Source organism: Ceratosolen solmsi, unplaced genomic scaffold (assembly GCF_000503995.2).
Source record: "Ceratosolen solmsi marchali unplaced genomic scaffold, CerSol_1.0 scaffold11, whole genome shotgun sequence".
Taxonomy (NCBI): domain Eukaryota; kingdom Metazoa; phylum Arthropoda; class Insecta; order Hymenoptera; family Agaonidae; genus Ceratosolen; species Ceratosolen solmsi.
Window position 1 is genome coordinate 6,127,987 of NW_011948416.1, and position 17,071 is coordinate 6,145,057.

The window sequence follows — 17,071 nt, forward strand, 5'->3', positions numbered from 1 at the left end:
AATTTACTTTTTCTATAAAAATAATTACTACTAATTGCTAATAATATATATTTAAAATTTATGAATAAAGGCTTCAAACCTAATTTTCTAATATAAAATATACTTAATTTAGTTCATTTTGGTTGGCATTGTAGGATTTATATTGCGAATGCAGAGAACATCCAGCGATATCTTGAAATATGTAAATATTCGAGTGAAGGTTCATATAATTTTTACAAAAAGGGCTTAAACTCATTAAGCATTAATTTCATGGTTGAAAACTCTGAAAGCATACTATTTACCTAAGCTTACAACAAAATTATTTAAATAATTAATAAATCTAGTTGTATAATTAAGTAGTGAATGGAATATGTAATTGCAGTATTATTAATTGAAAGCTATATAATAATGTTTCTGACTCTTCTATTAAAATGTGAATCAGCAATTTAATCTAAATATAATCGTGCAGAAAATATAAAAAGAAGCTGATATTTAAGCAAAGATAGGAATCGTCTTTTCCTAATTATTAGATAATTTGTGTTCAATTTATAGGAGTATAACATTTTATTTTATTTGGGTTTTGAGTATATCAAATACTTGCAAATATTATTGTATTAAAGTATCAAATATTTTTTAATTAATTTAACTACTCATCTTAATATGTACTTGATTAATTAATTTGTAATTTAACTTACGATTATTTCTACATTTAGGATATAAAACATACAGTATGGGATATTAATTAAGTACGTCTTAAAATTGATTTTGTGTCGTAAACTAGAAGTTTAGTACTAAAAATAAATCTATCCGATGACAATATAAAAGTTGAAATTACAGCTACTAAATGCTTATAAATTCTTCTCTTTTTAATAGATTTAATCAAAGGGAAATATAATTTACTCTGTTTTAAAACGCACTATGCTATTGAACAATATAAAGAAATTTTTTTATGAAATTAGCATATGTAATACACTAAAGGTAATCAGTAAAATTAAAATCTTTTCATATACACATATTTACATACAAAATTTATAATTGACTTTCGTTATTAATCAGTGCAAATAAGAAAGAGTAAACTTTCTACGTACACTGGTAAATCTAAAATTTGTAGAAGTACATGTGTCGATATATATATATATATATATATATATATATACACACATATATGTATTTCTAACTAATTTTCTCATCCTGATTAGAGAATATTCCTGAAGCTTAAAGTGCACCGAAGACATTAGTCGGACTTTGGTATTTTGAACTTTTGACTAGAAACAGTATGGTTGAATTTATGAGAAATTCTGCGAGGCAAATGATGAAGAATATAATAGTCACATAATATAAGTATAATAATAACGATATTTTAATTATTTTAATATCGCAATTTTGTTTATAATAGATTTTGTTCGAAAGTGATGTTATATTTTGGCTAGAACTATTTCGATAGCTTTAATAATTTGCCGCCCGCTCTGCCGCAGATGCCTGAGTGGGAGTCAAAGGGAAGGGTTATATAAAGGTATAATTTGTTCAAACTTTTGTAACATATAATTTATTAACAATTACATTTATAATATGCATGGTTCACTTTTGTTTTAGTGGTGGCGATGTCGTTGCTGTTATTGATGTTAGCAAAAGATGTTGAATGTTGAGTGTGTGCTGATGTTGTAAGGATCAGCATAAGTAGTCGACCATGCTGATGAGGTGAGCATGGGAAGATGGTAATTGTAATTAGCAGAGAGATGGTTCGAGCGTGGTTGACTAGCTTGCACAAGAATAAAATTAATGTACCTTATGAACTACCGACAGGGCATGCTGAATGACCGCTAGGCTGACGCACCTTATTGATTACAATTCTGATAGGTTCACTGCACTGCTGAGAGTGTATGTTTTATTTGCACTGTTGATGGGATAATTCACGTATTAGGCTGATTGACAAGCATGCGGCTAAAATTCGTAGTCGAAAGTTAAACCGATACTTGATTAATTGAAAAATACTGTCCACAATAATAAATAAGTGAACGATGATTGGAATTACAGTGAGTATTAAAAAAAAAATTCTTAAATATTTGTGTAGCAGCTTGCGACGACGGCAACAGCGGTGATGCTTTTGGTTATGCCGAAAAACTTAATGATGTCAGATAATGAAGCTTCTAGAAGTTCAGTTTCATCGGCGTTGCTATGCGGAAATGTTGTAGTATTTTGTTGTTACATCGTCGACAAAATCCCAAATTAGTTAAGTGTCCGAGTGTCCGAGAACGTGAACTGTTCTTTATTTTGCATTCGTGAAGTCTGCTTCAATCAAGAACAGCTTTACATAATAAATTTAGATAGTTATTTCAATAATACATATTGTACGTTATTTACTAAAATAGTAAATATTTCGATTGGTAAGTGTTAATTTCAAAATACAATTAGATACGAATTTTTATATCAATGTTTATACCGTTATTAAGTCAATAATTAACATATATAATTATCTCAAGTACGTTTTCTATATTTTTAATTATTATTTCTATATTGATTTTAATTTATTAGATTATTTATTTTATTTAAAAATAAAGTAGACTATTAAATATAAGGATGAGAGAATTGATGAGAGAATGAGAGAAGAGATGAGAGAACGGTAAAACACTTATAGAAATAACTTTTTGAAAGAATGTTAGCAATTTTATGGTATAAAAAGCTTTAAGGAATCCTTTAAGGAAAAATTTGTGTTACAATAAATTTTGATTATTATTATTTTGTAGTGAAATAATGTAAATATTATAATTAAATAAGAACACTTACGTTAAATTGAAAATTTTTTCTTAATTTTACCAAAGTGACAAATTAAAAACTTATAATTTGTACGATTCTTTGCCTCTCTTCGTGTTGTAGAAATTAAGAAGATTTTAATTATTGATTTTAAATCCTTTCAAATTGATTTAAATATCCACTTGTATGAACAAATAATTACGATGTAATGATATTTTAAATTAATTATGTATTTTTTTTATTTTTATTATATTTATATTATTATATAAATATAATATATATTTATATATATTATTTATATTTATATTATTTATATATAAATAAGTGATAATATTTTTTAACAAATACTATGGCGTACATTCACAAATGTGTATACATGTATAGTATTATTTTATTATAGTTTATTAGTTTCTTAGTAGTATATTTCTTAAAAGGATTTTATGCATATTATAAATAAATATTGTACCAATACATATTATAACATTAATTTTCACCAACAAAGCATTCTCTCGATGTATACAACGTTAATTCAATCATATCTGATACCCGCGCTTTAAACACATTAAATAAATAAAATTAAGAAAATTCTTATAAAATCAGTTCTTGTTATCATCTATAAAAATACTACTACAAAAAATATTAAACTACTTCGTCTCGTCTCATCTCTCTGTACCGAATCGTTTAATTATAAACGTTTATGCATTAATTTATCAATAATTATTAACTGTTTAAATTTTTGACTTCGTCAAGTTTATATGGAATTCAACTTGTACGCATAGGCAGAGGACGGCGTCGAGGGCACGGCAGGTCATCCGGATTTCCCATTTCTCGGTTCGTATCCCGCCTAGGGCCATTTATTCTGCCAGATCAACGACAAGTTTGCTTTTATTTTCTCAAGAAACTCTGTCTCTCCTTGATTCCAACTGTTAGCTTTTTCTCCTTCTGCTTCGGTTCTTCTACTCATTTTGCCCTTCTTTATTCCACGTCTTTCAATGCTACCTTCCTCCCACCTCTCTCCCCCTTTTCCATTTTCTTTTGTTCACACTATCCGTATACGTTTGTATCGGGGTCTCTTTCTTTTAATATCTCTTACATTGTTTCTAGAAAGCTTATAGTACATATGTGGCCGGCTGTACTACACGCATTTGACTCTATGGGTACTTTTTCTTGTAAATAAATGCCAATGAAGCGAAAGATTTTTATAGCCCATGTACAGATAGATGAGCTACTTTGACAAAACTTTGTCTTCGATCTTTGAATTTTCTTAAGCTTAACTGTATATTATACCATATGTATGTGTGCATATGGATATTCTTTACATTTATTGGAAAATTCATGGCTATTTAATAATTAAATGGTAAATAATTCTGTAGAGTATATAGTTGAGGAGGAAACGTTATGCGGATAAGAATAATAATAGATAAATAATGGATCTTCTATATAGAATAATTCAGAAAATTATAATCAAGAATATTTGTAATGTATAAATAACTATTTCATAATTTATTCAGTAGGACATATAAATGGATGAATTTTGTATTTTTACGACATAGCAGCACAAAGAGAACTGAGGGAACAAAATTATGCGTAGTAAACTTTATAGTATTTAGGAAATTCAACATATTTCAATCTGCATGCACGTTTCACTTCCGATTAATAATTCGATAAATTTACCGAGAAGAAATCAGCCTTGTAAGCCATTAGTCGAATATTAATTTTAATTTAAATTACATTACTCGAAGTATACGATAATTAGCATATAAGTTTCGAAAGTATTGATTTAAATTGCAAAAAATAATAAATTAGTATCATACAAATAAATAATAACAATTCAATTAACTTTTCATTAAATTTTTATCTATATGCAAAATGAATTCAAGATAGATTTTATTTGAGATATATTTTAATGATCTTTTATTTAGAAATGTAATACGAAAAACTTGCTTAGCTATTGAGTAATTTGTAAAGAAACTTAATATTTCTTGCTTTATACTTTGTAAGGAAGTGACGAAGTTTAAAAAATGAAGCGTTAAAAGACGTAAATTGTAGTTGAAGTGAAAAATTGTTTCCGGGTATGCTAAATTAAAGGTAATTTTCACTCCTTTTGTAAAAGCTTCGGATCATCTCGTACATTTTTGAACGATTTAAATCTCACTATTTCAATCAAGACGAAAGTTTTTTTCACCTTTAATTTCTCCAACATAATACAATCCATTAAACATTTTTCAACAAATATTTTTTATTAATAATTCGGTAATATTTTAATGAAAACAAAAAAATCCTTTTTATCATTACGGGAATTATTAAGAAGAAATTTATATATTAATAAAAATATATCATTTACGGCACTATTTGCTTCTTATTACTAACTTACTCGTTCAATGTATTTTGTCGGATAGGAAAGAACAATCTGGTTTGTAAATCAAAGCTTATTTTTATTTTCAAGTAATGTCGGAAACAAAGTGAATGATTTTTATAGCACTGACATTAATACATAAATTTATTATTCGTTTCATCTTTCTAGCAGTATTTATTTTCCCATTTTTATTTGGCCAGCGACAAAAAAAAAGTGCGATAGCAAGAAAAATATCCGAGCGTAGCTAGGAATAAAAGTAGAAGATAAAGCAGAAAGGTCAAACTGCCGTGCCACGCGTTATTCTATTTAACACGATGTGGTGCGGAGGAAAAATTGCCCCTTAAAACTTGGCTAATCCGCGGGAACGGGGGGACAATGCGGATGGCATTCATTAGTGACGTCATCATCAGCTCGAATACCGTTGAAGAATTCAAGTCGTTGATCCAGCTCCCGTTGGCTATCCCTAGTCGGTCGAAAGTTTTTGGTGTGTGTGATAAAAGATTTTTTATTTAAAGATATTTTACAAGACTTACAAGCTATTTAGAACTTTGCGTCATCTTAGCTTTCACAATTCTCTAAGACGCCATATCATAAAGGATTTCTCTATTTTGAATTTTGTTCTTCTATAATGAATTTTTCTTCAGTAATGATTAGTGATAAATGGTTGCTAATAGAATTATTATTTCATGAAGAAATAATTTTTTAAAACAGAATATTAATCTAATTTATTTTAAATTCTAAAATTTTTTGACACCATGTATATTATTAATATACATTAAGTATTTGCATACTTTTAGTTTATATTATTAAATCATTTTTTTATATATTTTATTTATTCAGATTAAAATTGTGTTAAATAATTAACAAAAATGGATCGATTAAGAGCATTTAATAAGAAATACATTTCAAAAAATTCTTCATGTTTAAATATTTTTTTCTGCCAACGATAAAACTTTTGTATGTATTATTAAAAAGCTTTTATCTTAATTTTATAATAAAAAAAGAAAAAATTTTTTTGGTTAAATTTGTGATGTTTAATATCGACACAAACTTCACAGAAAATTACACAGAAAGAGAGAGAAAGAGAGAGAGAGAGAGAGAGAGAGAGAGAGAGAGAGAGAGAGAAAGAGAGAAAAGGCTCTTCGAACAATGTCGAATTTCTTAGTTATTAAATATAAGAACTTTAAAAGGCTTCCAAATCTCGGCTTGCGTACTTTCTGTCTGAGAAGGACACGAGGGCGTCTAAGAAAACAATCTTTGACTCGATCAAATACAACAAGAAAAATACTTCCAAATGCTCCCAGTAGTATTTAAAGAAAAATGGCAACAACGCTCGCTTGACAATATTTAATTTCAATTTTGAGGAATCAATTTAAGCCTTCTTCTGAATTACCAGTCACATTTTACAAACCGTGACGTACTTTTATTTGCACAATAAGGAAATTTATTCAATTAGGTTAAAATGTAAAAATTATAAATAAATATATAAATTATAAAGATACTTAAATAGTGAACTTAAATACTTAAACTCTTTTGAATAAATATTGAAATATTTTCTGCGAGTCAGATTAAATCGAGGAATGATTGATTCTGATATCATAGATTTCCGGAAAATTGTGAATATCGAATGGTTCCCATTAAGAAAATTTGTTCTAATTGATAGAACATAGTGAAGATTCCAACATAAGCTGATTCAACAATAAAGGTACAATGAATTTTCTTGCATATTTTTATTCCTTTAAGTAAAATAACTAGATTGATGTATATTTTTAAATATTTTTTTCTATAAATAAATAATATTTCTATTCGTCTCTCTCTCTCTCTCTCTCTCTCTCTCTCTCTCTCTCTCTCTGTCTCTCTGGTCATAGTTTTCACTACAAAGTTTTATTAATCATAGCAGTATGAAAAGGGGTCTAATTAAATTTAAGATGCGTGTTATGTTAATGTCAAATTATTTCCACCGTTAATGATTTTACATCCAGATTTACTGTTTTTGTATAATTATTAATTACTTCAATATATTTTATTGTATATTTTAAAGGAGAAAAATATATATTGTTACAAAATAACAATGAATATAAATAATAAGGTTTAATTTTAATAGAGTAAATAATAGTAATTAGAAAATTTAATATGGACAAATTTTATCATGATGAGAATGATTGTTATAGAAATAAATAGCTATTTTCAAAATAATCGATAACGGTGTAAGCTCACACACGCGCGCGCGCGCGCGCGCGCATATATGTAAAAATAATTAGATTTTTTCAATTAAATTTTAAAGAATATCGTTTGAAGAGTTATGTTTACAAATCTGCTTCATATTCCATATCCATCTATGTAGAATTTATTATGGCTTATAATGTATTATTGTAGAGTTGTAATTTGCAGTCATAATCATTCTTTTTTAAATACACGAATTTGCTTAAGTTTGACGCACGAGTACACGTTGTAAAAGTTTTGTATGAAATTTTCTAATTAATTCGAAAGGAAAAGGTAATATAAACGAATTCCAAATTAATACCAACAATTTCAAACAAATTTGAAGTATTTTTACATCAATGTTTTTATCTTTGCTTTTTATACAGAAAAGAATTTTACCAAACAAAAAAGTTTCGATTAATTTTTCGAGTCAAAATCTTTATGAAAAAGTTAGCACAATCCGTAAAAATACTTTTAACGATAATTTCAAAATTTCCAACGCAACGAAGATTGCAATAATTATTCGAGCAGTTGGGGATAATGCTTGCTTAACTTTCACTTCCTAATCGCTCGTCTTTTGCACGACTAGAAACCGTTTATGTACCAGACATGTGTATCTTCAAGCTGATTTCGCGACAACCTCGCATCCGTCGAATTTAAACTTCCACTTCAGCCCGTTAAATACACACTCTGAGCGAGGAAGTAGGCGAATCTACTTGTGCATTCTAATGACGAAAATTCCTACATCAACTGGAGCGTATATCGGAGTATACCTCGATTAAGATACCAAACGCTTTTGCAATTGTGTACGGAGCATGCGCACTCTTCAGCCTTAAAACTCAATGGTGCGTGAGGCGCGAAGTAGTGTCGAGCATTTCCGCCAGTTGCAACAAACTAGCATTACAATAATGCGAGGCGCCATGTAAATGTCAGTGTCTAGCAAGATCGGGGGCAATGACACCAGTGGATGCAAATGTGATTACAGAATGGGCATACAAGCATACTTCGATACAATAGATTTGACGATATACACGAAAAGAGAGAAAGTGCGAGTTTCCACGAGCCCGTTTCACTCTATTACGAAATGCAGATATTCTAATTTTGGAGAATGTTGTGCACTAGAAATAATCATAATTACAGTTGTGACAATGTTAGATGATTAACGTGCTACACGTGCAACTTGAAAACTTAGCCACTCGTTTGAATCCAGTGGTGCGAGAAAAGAGTAGTAGTTACTTTCCAGATCGATATAAATTATATTGGCTGTACAATCGCAAGGAATAAGTGGAAATTCCTTTGAATTAATTTAATAGAGAAATAAAAAAAAAAGATACGTACATCGATATGTTACTTAAATAGTAGCTTCATCAACGGACGTTAATTTAATTTAATAAAAACTTTTAACATTCTTTATATTTGATGTTTCCGAACTGCGCAAACAATTTTGCAATGAATTAAATTTAAATAATTAGAAATTTAATTGGTGAATTTACGTAAATACTAAAGTCGACTATATTTCTAAAATTTATAAATATCCAAAGAATTTCAAATTTCAAAGAATTATTTTACTAAGAATATTTTGCGTGGAGCACCGCTCACTTATTGCATAATGCCAAAGTTTTTATTAATTATAAATTATTATAATTATTTTCAGGGTGTGGGCTATATTTATTTGAACGTAACCCTTAATAATGTCATCGATATGTTTAATCCTCTCGAGTGAGATGCCGGATATTATAAAGATTGTTTAAATGAAATTCAATTAAGTGGCTCGGCATTTTCCAGCTCAAGTCAAGTGGGAAATACGTATGATCTTGTTGTATGCGTATAAACGGAAATACAAAAGGTAAAGCATTGCATTGAATCCATCGCCATTTGAATCATATTCAGAAAGTTCAGACTACGAAACTGTTGTTGCGACTTAGTTCGATAGGGATAGATATTTGCCGGTTTATCCGAGTCTCTCTATGCAAAAAGACTTTAATGTTTAATATAAAGTAGTAAAGGGGCAGTAATATGATGATGTCATATAATTTTATAGAAGAGCAATTTTCTTGGTTTGAAAACAAGTAAAGATAAATAGTATGAAAGTGATTATATCACGTATATTGATAGCATGAAGGTATATCAAGTGAGTAAAAAGATATTAATTCTTTTTTTAATATTTAATATTAAATATTTAATTAAAACCTTATAATTCTGCTACATTTTTTAATAAAAATAATAAATAAATACTAGAAATGATTTTTATTATTTATTTATTTATTTTTTTTTTTTTTTTTTTCAATCAAATTATATAAATTAATTTGTTAATTTTTTTTAGTACACCATAGATTTGTTTCGACTACATTTTAAACATTTTCATCTTCAAACATATCAATTGAATAAAATTAAAATGGTCCAAGTTTTAATATTAATATTTTTCTTAATAGAATCCAGTAATTTTTAAGTTATTCTTACTTTAATTAATTGATTATAAGGATATAATTGTGGTTATTATAATAGAAAAAAATGTATTTTTCATATTAAATCGAGATATAATAAAATATTTATTATATTCTTTAAATTAAAAAAAAAGTAAACTTTATAATTATACTAATTTATATGATATAATCATCTAATAAATTTCAAATTAACTAACTAAGATGTAAAAAATACAAAAGATTAAATTTAAATAGCAACAAAGTAAAATAATTATTTTTTTTTTAAATAAATTAAAATTCTGAATAATAAATTCTCGAATCATAAATCAATTATAGCAACACAAATTAGAATTAGAATAACTTATAGAATATGTTTTACTATAATTTATAATACTATTTGCATTTGATTTCATTCATTTATTTGATAGTCGACTATTTACATTTATAAAAATTTTATCGGTTGTATCGACATAGACTCGACTATTGTGCCTGATATTAAGAATTTCTAATTAATAAAAAAGTAATTCTAATTAGTAAAATATATTTATTAGACATTATATGAATATTAGTTTAATTGTATGAATTTTATAAAATTGATCTAGTTTTTTAAAACATTTGCAATCAGTCGGATAAAAAAAGGAACACTAAAAGAACAGATTTTGAAATCATTTGCTAACAAATAGAATATTTAAAGCGTATTTAAACTATTTAAAACGTCTATTTAGAAGGTTTTCGTTAAATTTGCTAAAATTAGAGGTCAACGGATTTCATTGATGTGAAATCTAAACCCTTTTAGACTTGTTATAATCTAAAATTGTCCAATGAATTTTTCAAATTAAAATAATTGTTTTACATATAAAATGCAAATTGCTACATTTTACAATAAATATAAAGCATAAAATATACAAATATATAAGCCTTTATTAAATAGATTTTTAGATATTTAGATATTTATGATGGATTTGTAATTATTGCCTTATATAACATATTTCTACAGCTCGTATATAATGTTCGTTTAGAAGTAACAGAATATTAATCCACAGTCGTACTCATTAATATTAATAAAATGCTTATAATCCAACAACAATAATAATAATCTTGTACTTTTACAAAGTTAGATTTGTAATATAAATTAATTTCTAATGGCGATCTATTAACAATATACATCAACAAGTAATATTTGAAAAATAACTTTATAGAGGATTTATACTGAATAACCTCTTCCATTAGCAATATTGTCTATATAATAATATTATGGGTAGTTCGCTCGAATAAGCCACTGGGTAAGTAAGTTGTTCAGTACTTGCAAGCACAAGTAAGATTTTTGTTATTAGGCAGGGTCAAGTACTAGTCGTGTACGGCACACTCAACTCTCCTTTACTATCCTTCAAACCTTTTAGATCTACCACTTATTACCAGCAAGCTTTATCGAAGCAGAATTCCCAATATGCTTCTATTTCTTTTTTTTTTTTCACCTATTTCCACTCAAATCCTATTCAAATAATCTACAGATCTATGCAGTGTTTTATAATTTTTATCGTAACAAAAATATTGGACGTAATATATTTTCAAATTTTTAGTACAATAGGAGATTTCTTGAGATTTTCTGATATTTATAATTTAAATAGAAATATTGTTAAGTCATTGGCATCAATTGCCTTTCATGAATCTAATGCCAATAAACGATTTTATTTAAATTTTCATAAATTAACAAATATTTAGAATACATTTTTTGGATTTGAAAAGTTTCAATCGATTCCAAGTATTTTTATCGATTGATCACGACTGACTTGACAATCTGAAAATTTGTAAATCCAAATTATCTTTATGTCTAATAGAAAGCCTTTCGTTCCACTATTTTCTAATGGTATTATTATATTCATTGGCATGAAAAGATTTAATAATATTATCAAAATCTATTTTAATTGACTTAATTCTCTCATTGTAATAAATCGATAAAAATTGTTTATTACATGCGAAATATAATAAATAAATTTGAAAAATAAATGCGTTAATATTAATAACATAATAAGGTATTAGACGACTATTTATTAGAATAATTAAATATTGAATTTTTACAACTAATTAAAACACAAAATTTTGAGTTAATAATAACGGTCGTAATAAAGTTAATTCATAATAAATTCATTAAATTCGTAATTATAATTTATTTAAGTTAATTTAGCGTTAAAATTTCGTAATTGAGCGCGATTTATTAATTTAAAAAAAAAAAAAAAAAGGTGATGAATTTACATTGGTTAAGAATAGAATAATTCGTTTTATAATGGTAAAATTTAATAAAATACGCATTCTTAGAGATGTTATGCGGATGTCTGAGGAATCAAGTATTATATGAAATATATTACAATATGAATTGATAAGTTGAATATACACAGTTGAAATTCGATATGGCGCCTCGATGATGGAGTCAACTTTTTGCGCGTTACTTCGTTTGTACACATTATCGTACTTGCATAGTTGCCGTTTCCTTTAGAACATCGGTTTTCGCGTCACTGAGCATTTTCTTATCATCGCTATTTTCAAGGAACTTACTTTTTCATTCATTTTCACAATAAACGCAAGAAAAGTATTAATTTATCTATTTCTCTCTCTCTCTCTCTCTCTCTTATGTATATATATATATATATATATATAATATCGTGAAATGAATATTAAAATACACTAGAATAATTTACATTTAATAATAATGAATATTTTATAGTAACTAATAATTAATTATTAAGATTTTTAAAGCTTCTCAGCAAATTCTTATCATTAAACACAAATTTATTAATTTTTCACGAAGAGAGCACAGTGGTCAATAAATTGCGCCTAATTATAATTTATTAAAGCCTCAGAATAATAAAAGTATGTCTTTATAAAATTTCTAAACACTTTGTCTGAAAAATCTGTTTAAAATATATCAGATTAATATCTCATCATCTGAATTATTCTAGTATCGTAGATAATTTCTGTTATTCAAAAGGACTCTCTTTATAGATAATGAATATGGAGAAAGTAGGTTAATGCGAAATCGTTCTAACAGAAAATTTCGACCAAACGACAAAGCAACCATGTCAGATGGTGGATGCTCCAATAGCATTGCCGGAGTGCACACTCATTTTCAATTTCGCACTCCCGACGTTGAGGACCGAGGGCGGAAAATATGCGCGCGCTTTTTCCCGTAAATTATCTACTTGTCAAAGTAAATTTCTTATAATTTAATATGAAATTTAATGCTATATTTATTAATGATTGTCTTCAAAATTTCTCCGCACTTCGTACATTTTAATTTCGTTAATATCGAGTTTACAGATGTGTTAATAGAAGACAAAAACAGTTCTAAAATATCAAAAGTATTTCACATATTTGAAGTAATGAAATTAAAACTTATTCTGTGTTTTTTTTTATTTTATTTTTTATTAAATCGTACTAAAAATAATTTTTATACCAGAGTTATTTAACTAAAAATGTATTAAATGGTCATAATTTTTTGTTACTTTAAAGTTTTGTTACCTACATTTTCAAATATGTTTTGTCAATTAATATTTTTAAAGAAATAATTCAATTTTTAAATAAATTAATCAAAAATATATTATTTATAAATAGAAGTATACTTGGATAAATTATGCCAGTTCTTATTGAACGTATAAAAAACATTTATTCTAATAACTACTAATAGTATTATTAAATAAAGTATTATAAAGATTATATAAATACGTATTAAAAAATATGAGTTAAAAATTTAAAAAATTGTTTTATCGTCAGACTTTTAAACTAGCAAATGCTCTATAACAACTGAATCTTCTGTACTGTTCAACTAGAATTTAAATCTTACTGTCTTTACTGTACTTTTCGTTCTCGAACAATAGGTGTGAAATTATTATGAGATTAATGTCAGACAATAGATAAAAAACATACATTTGTACATACATTTGAAAATATACATTAGAAATTATAATTTACAAGATAAACAAATATCTATCTATTTATAATAAGCTTATAAATGATTTGTATTCTAGTATATTTAGACATACCTACATGCATAATTATAAATTTATAACCAATTTTTTTCTTCTGGATAATCGACTAGGAAATGTAGGGTTGATTTGATTTAATTTCAATTTTCATTTTAGATTTAATTAGATAGTTGATATATTATTGTATAACTATATAAAGTAAATATTTGTTGCTAAACTAATAGAAAACACTGAATAAAATTTTAACAATTCTTTTTAACTGCCTAAATGGAAAAGATTCATAGACATTTTTATATACTTTTATTTATTAATGACAATAAATTTTATTAAAACGAACACTTTTATTACTTATATTTCATTATTTCATTCTTCAACAAAAAAAACAACATCAGACAATACAGTTGTAATACAATATAAAACATTATTAATTAATTAGAAAGGATAACGTAACAGAAACGTAGAATTCTGATTTAATTACGTAAAAGAGAAACAAAAATTAATTATTACATATCGATTCAATAGTTAATATTTAAAAATCAATTTAATAATTCAAACTAAATGTAAGATTATAAAAAGTTATTTTTTTAATGTTCCTAATAATTAACTTATTCTTCTGTATAATATCTGTTACATTAATTAATGATACAACATGAAACTTATTTATAGGTATTCTTTAATTTCCATAATCATTAAAATATTCATACATAATAATATTTGCTATATATAATCGCATATATATATATATAATTATGTACATATTTTGTCAATGTCTATTTTAATGTACGTACAAGCATTAGTAAGTTATTCTCTTATACATATTTCTGATATATTACACATATATTATTAAAGATATATCATTCAAAATCAATAATAAAAATGTAAAACTTTATTGTAGTATTAATACTTTACGAATAGTTTAACATTAATTCAACGTTAAATTAAAAAAATTTTATTTTACTTCGGTAGTATAAGTATATGTAATTTATGTTATGCAATTTGTTCAATCAAAATAATTTTACTAATACTTGTAGAGGAATAATTTTTTAAAACGAAATATCCATCAAACTGAGTTACAAAGATAAAGTGATATTTTTTAGCATACCTACATTAGTATAAAAATTTCCTTCGAAGGAAAATTATTTATATATTTTAAATTATATTTTCTAATTAAAATATAAATATTTTTTAATAGAAACATGTTTGATTTTACAAGGAATTTTATAAAAAAATATTAAGCGTTATGTTAATCATAATCCAAAACTTAATACTTGTATGTATTTAAGAATAAAGATTTATAATTTATATTTTTTAATAATTATATATGTATGATTCATTAAAAATAAAAAATTTTAAATATTGTAATATACTATTTATATTTAAACTACAATATCAATTTTTAAATTTCATTTATCAAAAACTTATTAATAGATGCAAATAAAGTACAATGAAACATACTTTTAATAGTTAGATATTAAAACGTTTGAAAATGAAGATGATTGTATAAGAACTCGCTGAATGTTAACAAAAAAAATATAGATAAACATTTAAATCACATTACGAATATGGAAAAATAAAATAAAAAAAATCTCAAATTTAAAATTGTATTTAAATAATAATTGCCATAATTTAAGAGAAAACTTATTCTATACCAGTAAATATATTTGTAAAGATATAAATTTTTGAGTATTTTGGTTTTAGTAATTTAGTTAATTCAATTAAAGAAAAAAATTAGTCTATAAAATTATTTATACTAACTATTTGTATTTAAAAAAAATGTATATTAATTTTATATCAAACAAAATAAGACGGATTTTGTATTATTTTATATTATCATATTTTATATTATCATATTTTATATTATTTATCAATTAATTTAGTAACGTTTCATATTATTAAAAAAGTTATTATTATAAACTTTATTTGAATGAATAAAGTATCTATTTTAATAAGAAATTAATATATGCATAGCTACTTTACATAATAAGAATAAGTATACAAATCAAATAGGAATGAAGAGTAAAATGCTTATTGAGACCGAATTTTCGTTTGAAATAGTTGAAATAAGATAAAAAAAAAAACGGTTACGAATACTTTCTTATTCGTAATATTATATGAATAATAAAATCCGTAATCACTATTTCTTATATCAACATAATATGTATTTTATAGAAATATTATAATATTATTTTAATTTTATGGCACATTCGATTTGCGTAGTAAAAGAAGTTTAAAGAGAAACATCAAAAAATAGAAAAAGAAAGTATACTTTTACCTGTATTGATATCTATAATGATAAAATAAATTTTTATTTATTTAAGGCCAAAAGATCATGATATTAAAACTAAAACGTTACTAATCTAAAAATAGTTATTAATCTAAAAATTAAAAATCTATATCTTTTGAATTACATCGTGTGCAATCTTCCAACTCTTTAGATTTTTTATGAATAAATTATACACTGAATATTTTTATTTTATTCGTATCGCAAATATTCTTTATAAATATCTAGATTATTTTTAAGTTTTTCAATGAGACATGTGTTTAATAGAATAAGGTATAAAGAATTTGAATAGAGAAATTTATAATGATTTATCTCTGAATAAATGTAAATAAAATTAGCAGGCAGCATAAATTTAATAAATGTGATATAATAAAAAAAATGAAGAGTATCTTATATGTTTGAGTCAAAGAATAGAGAAATAATCTTATTACACCATTGAAATAATAAATGTTCCTATATTACCTTTAACGTAACTGGAAACCTATGTTTAGTTTTCAAAAATTACTTGCATATTTGTACAAAGAGTTAATATATCTTATGAAAAAGAAATTGTATCAAATTTTGATTATATTGACCGATAGTATAATCTAAAAGTTGTTTAATTTATTGATCCAAGCACGTTCGAGATTGAAATACATAAAAAATAATGGTAAATGGGAGGCAACGTCAATCGTAAAACGTTGGTTATGACAAAATCCAGATACTTAATGTTTTTCCTAAAAAAAAAAAGAAGATAACTTAATTTGCGTTTTGCGTCGACCTCATCAGCATCTTTTTTATTTAATTTCTTTTGGTTGTTTGAAAAAAAGCAATAAGATTTATACCACATTTTCTTGGTAAAGATCATAATAGCTGTCCAAGAATGTTCAAATAATTGATTCGCGTACGCATTTCATATTTTAAAAATTTTTAAATAAAAATTTTAATCGGATGCACTTTAGTTATCTTTATGATATATGTCATGATATTTTATTTAATTATTCGTAATAATAATTTAGTAGATATATACTGTTGTTCAGATGTTTCAATGACTTATTTCTTATAATTTCAAATTTATAAGATTATATTATTTGATGGAAACGTGATAACAAATACACTT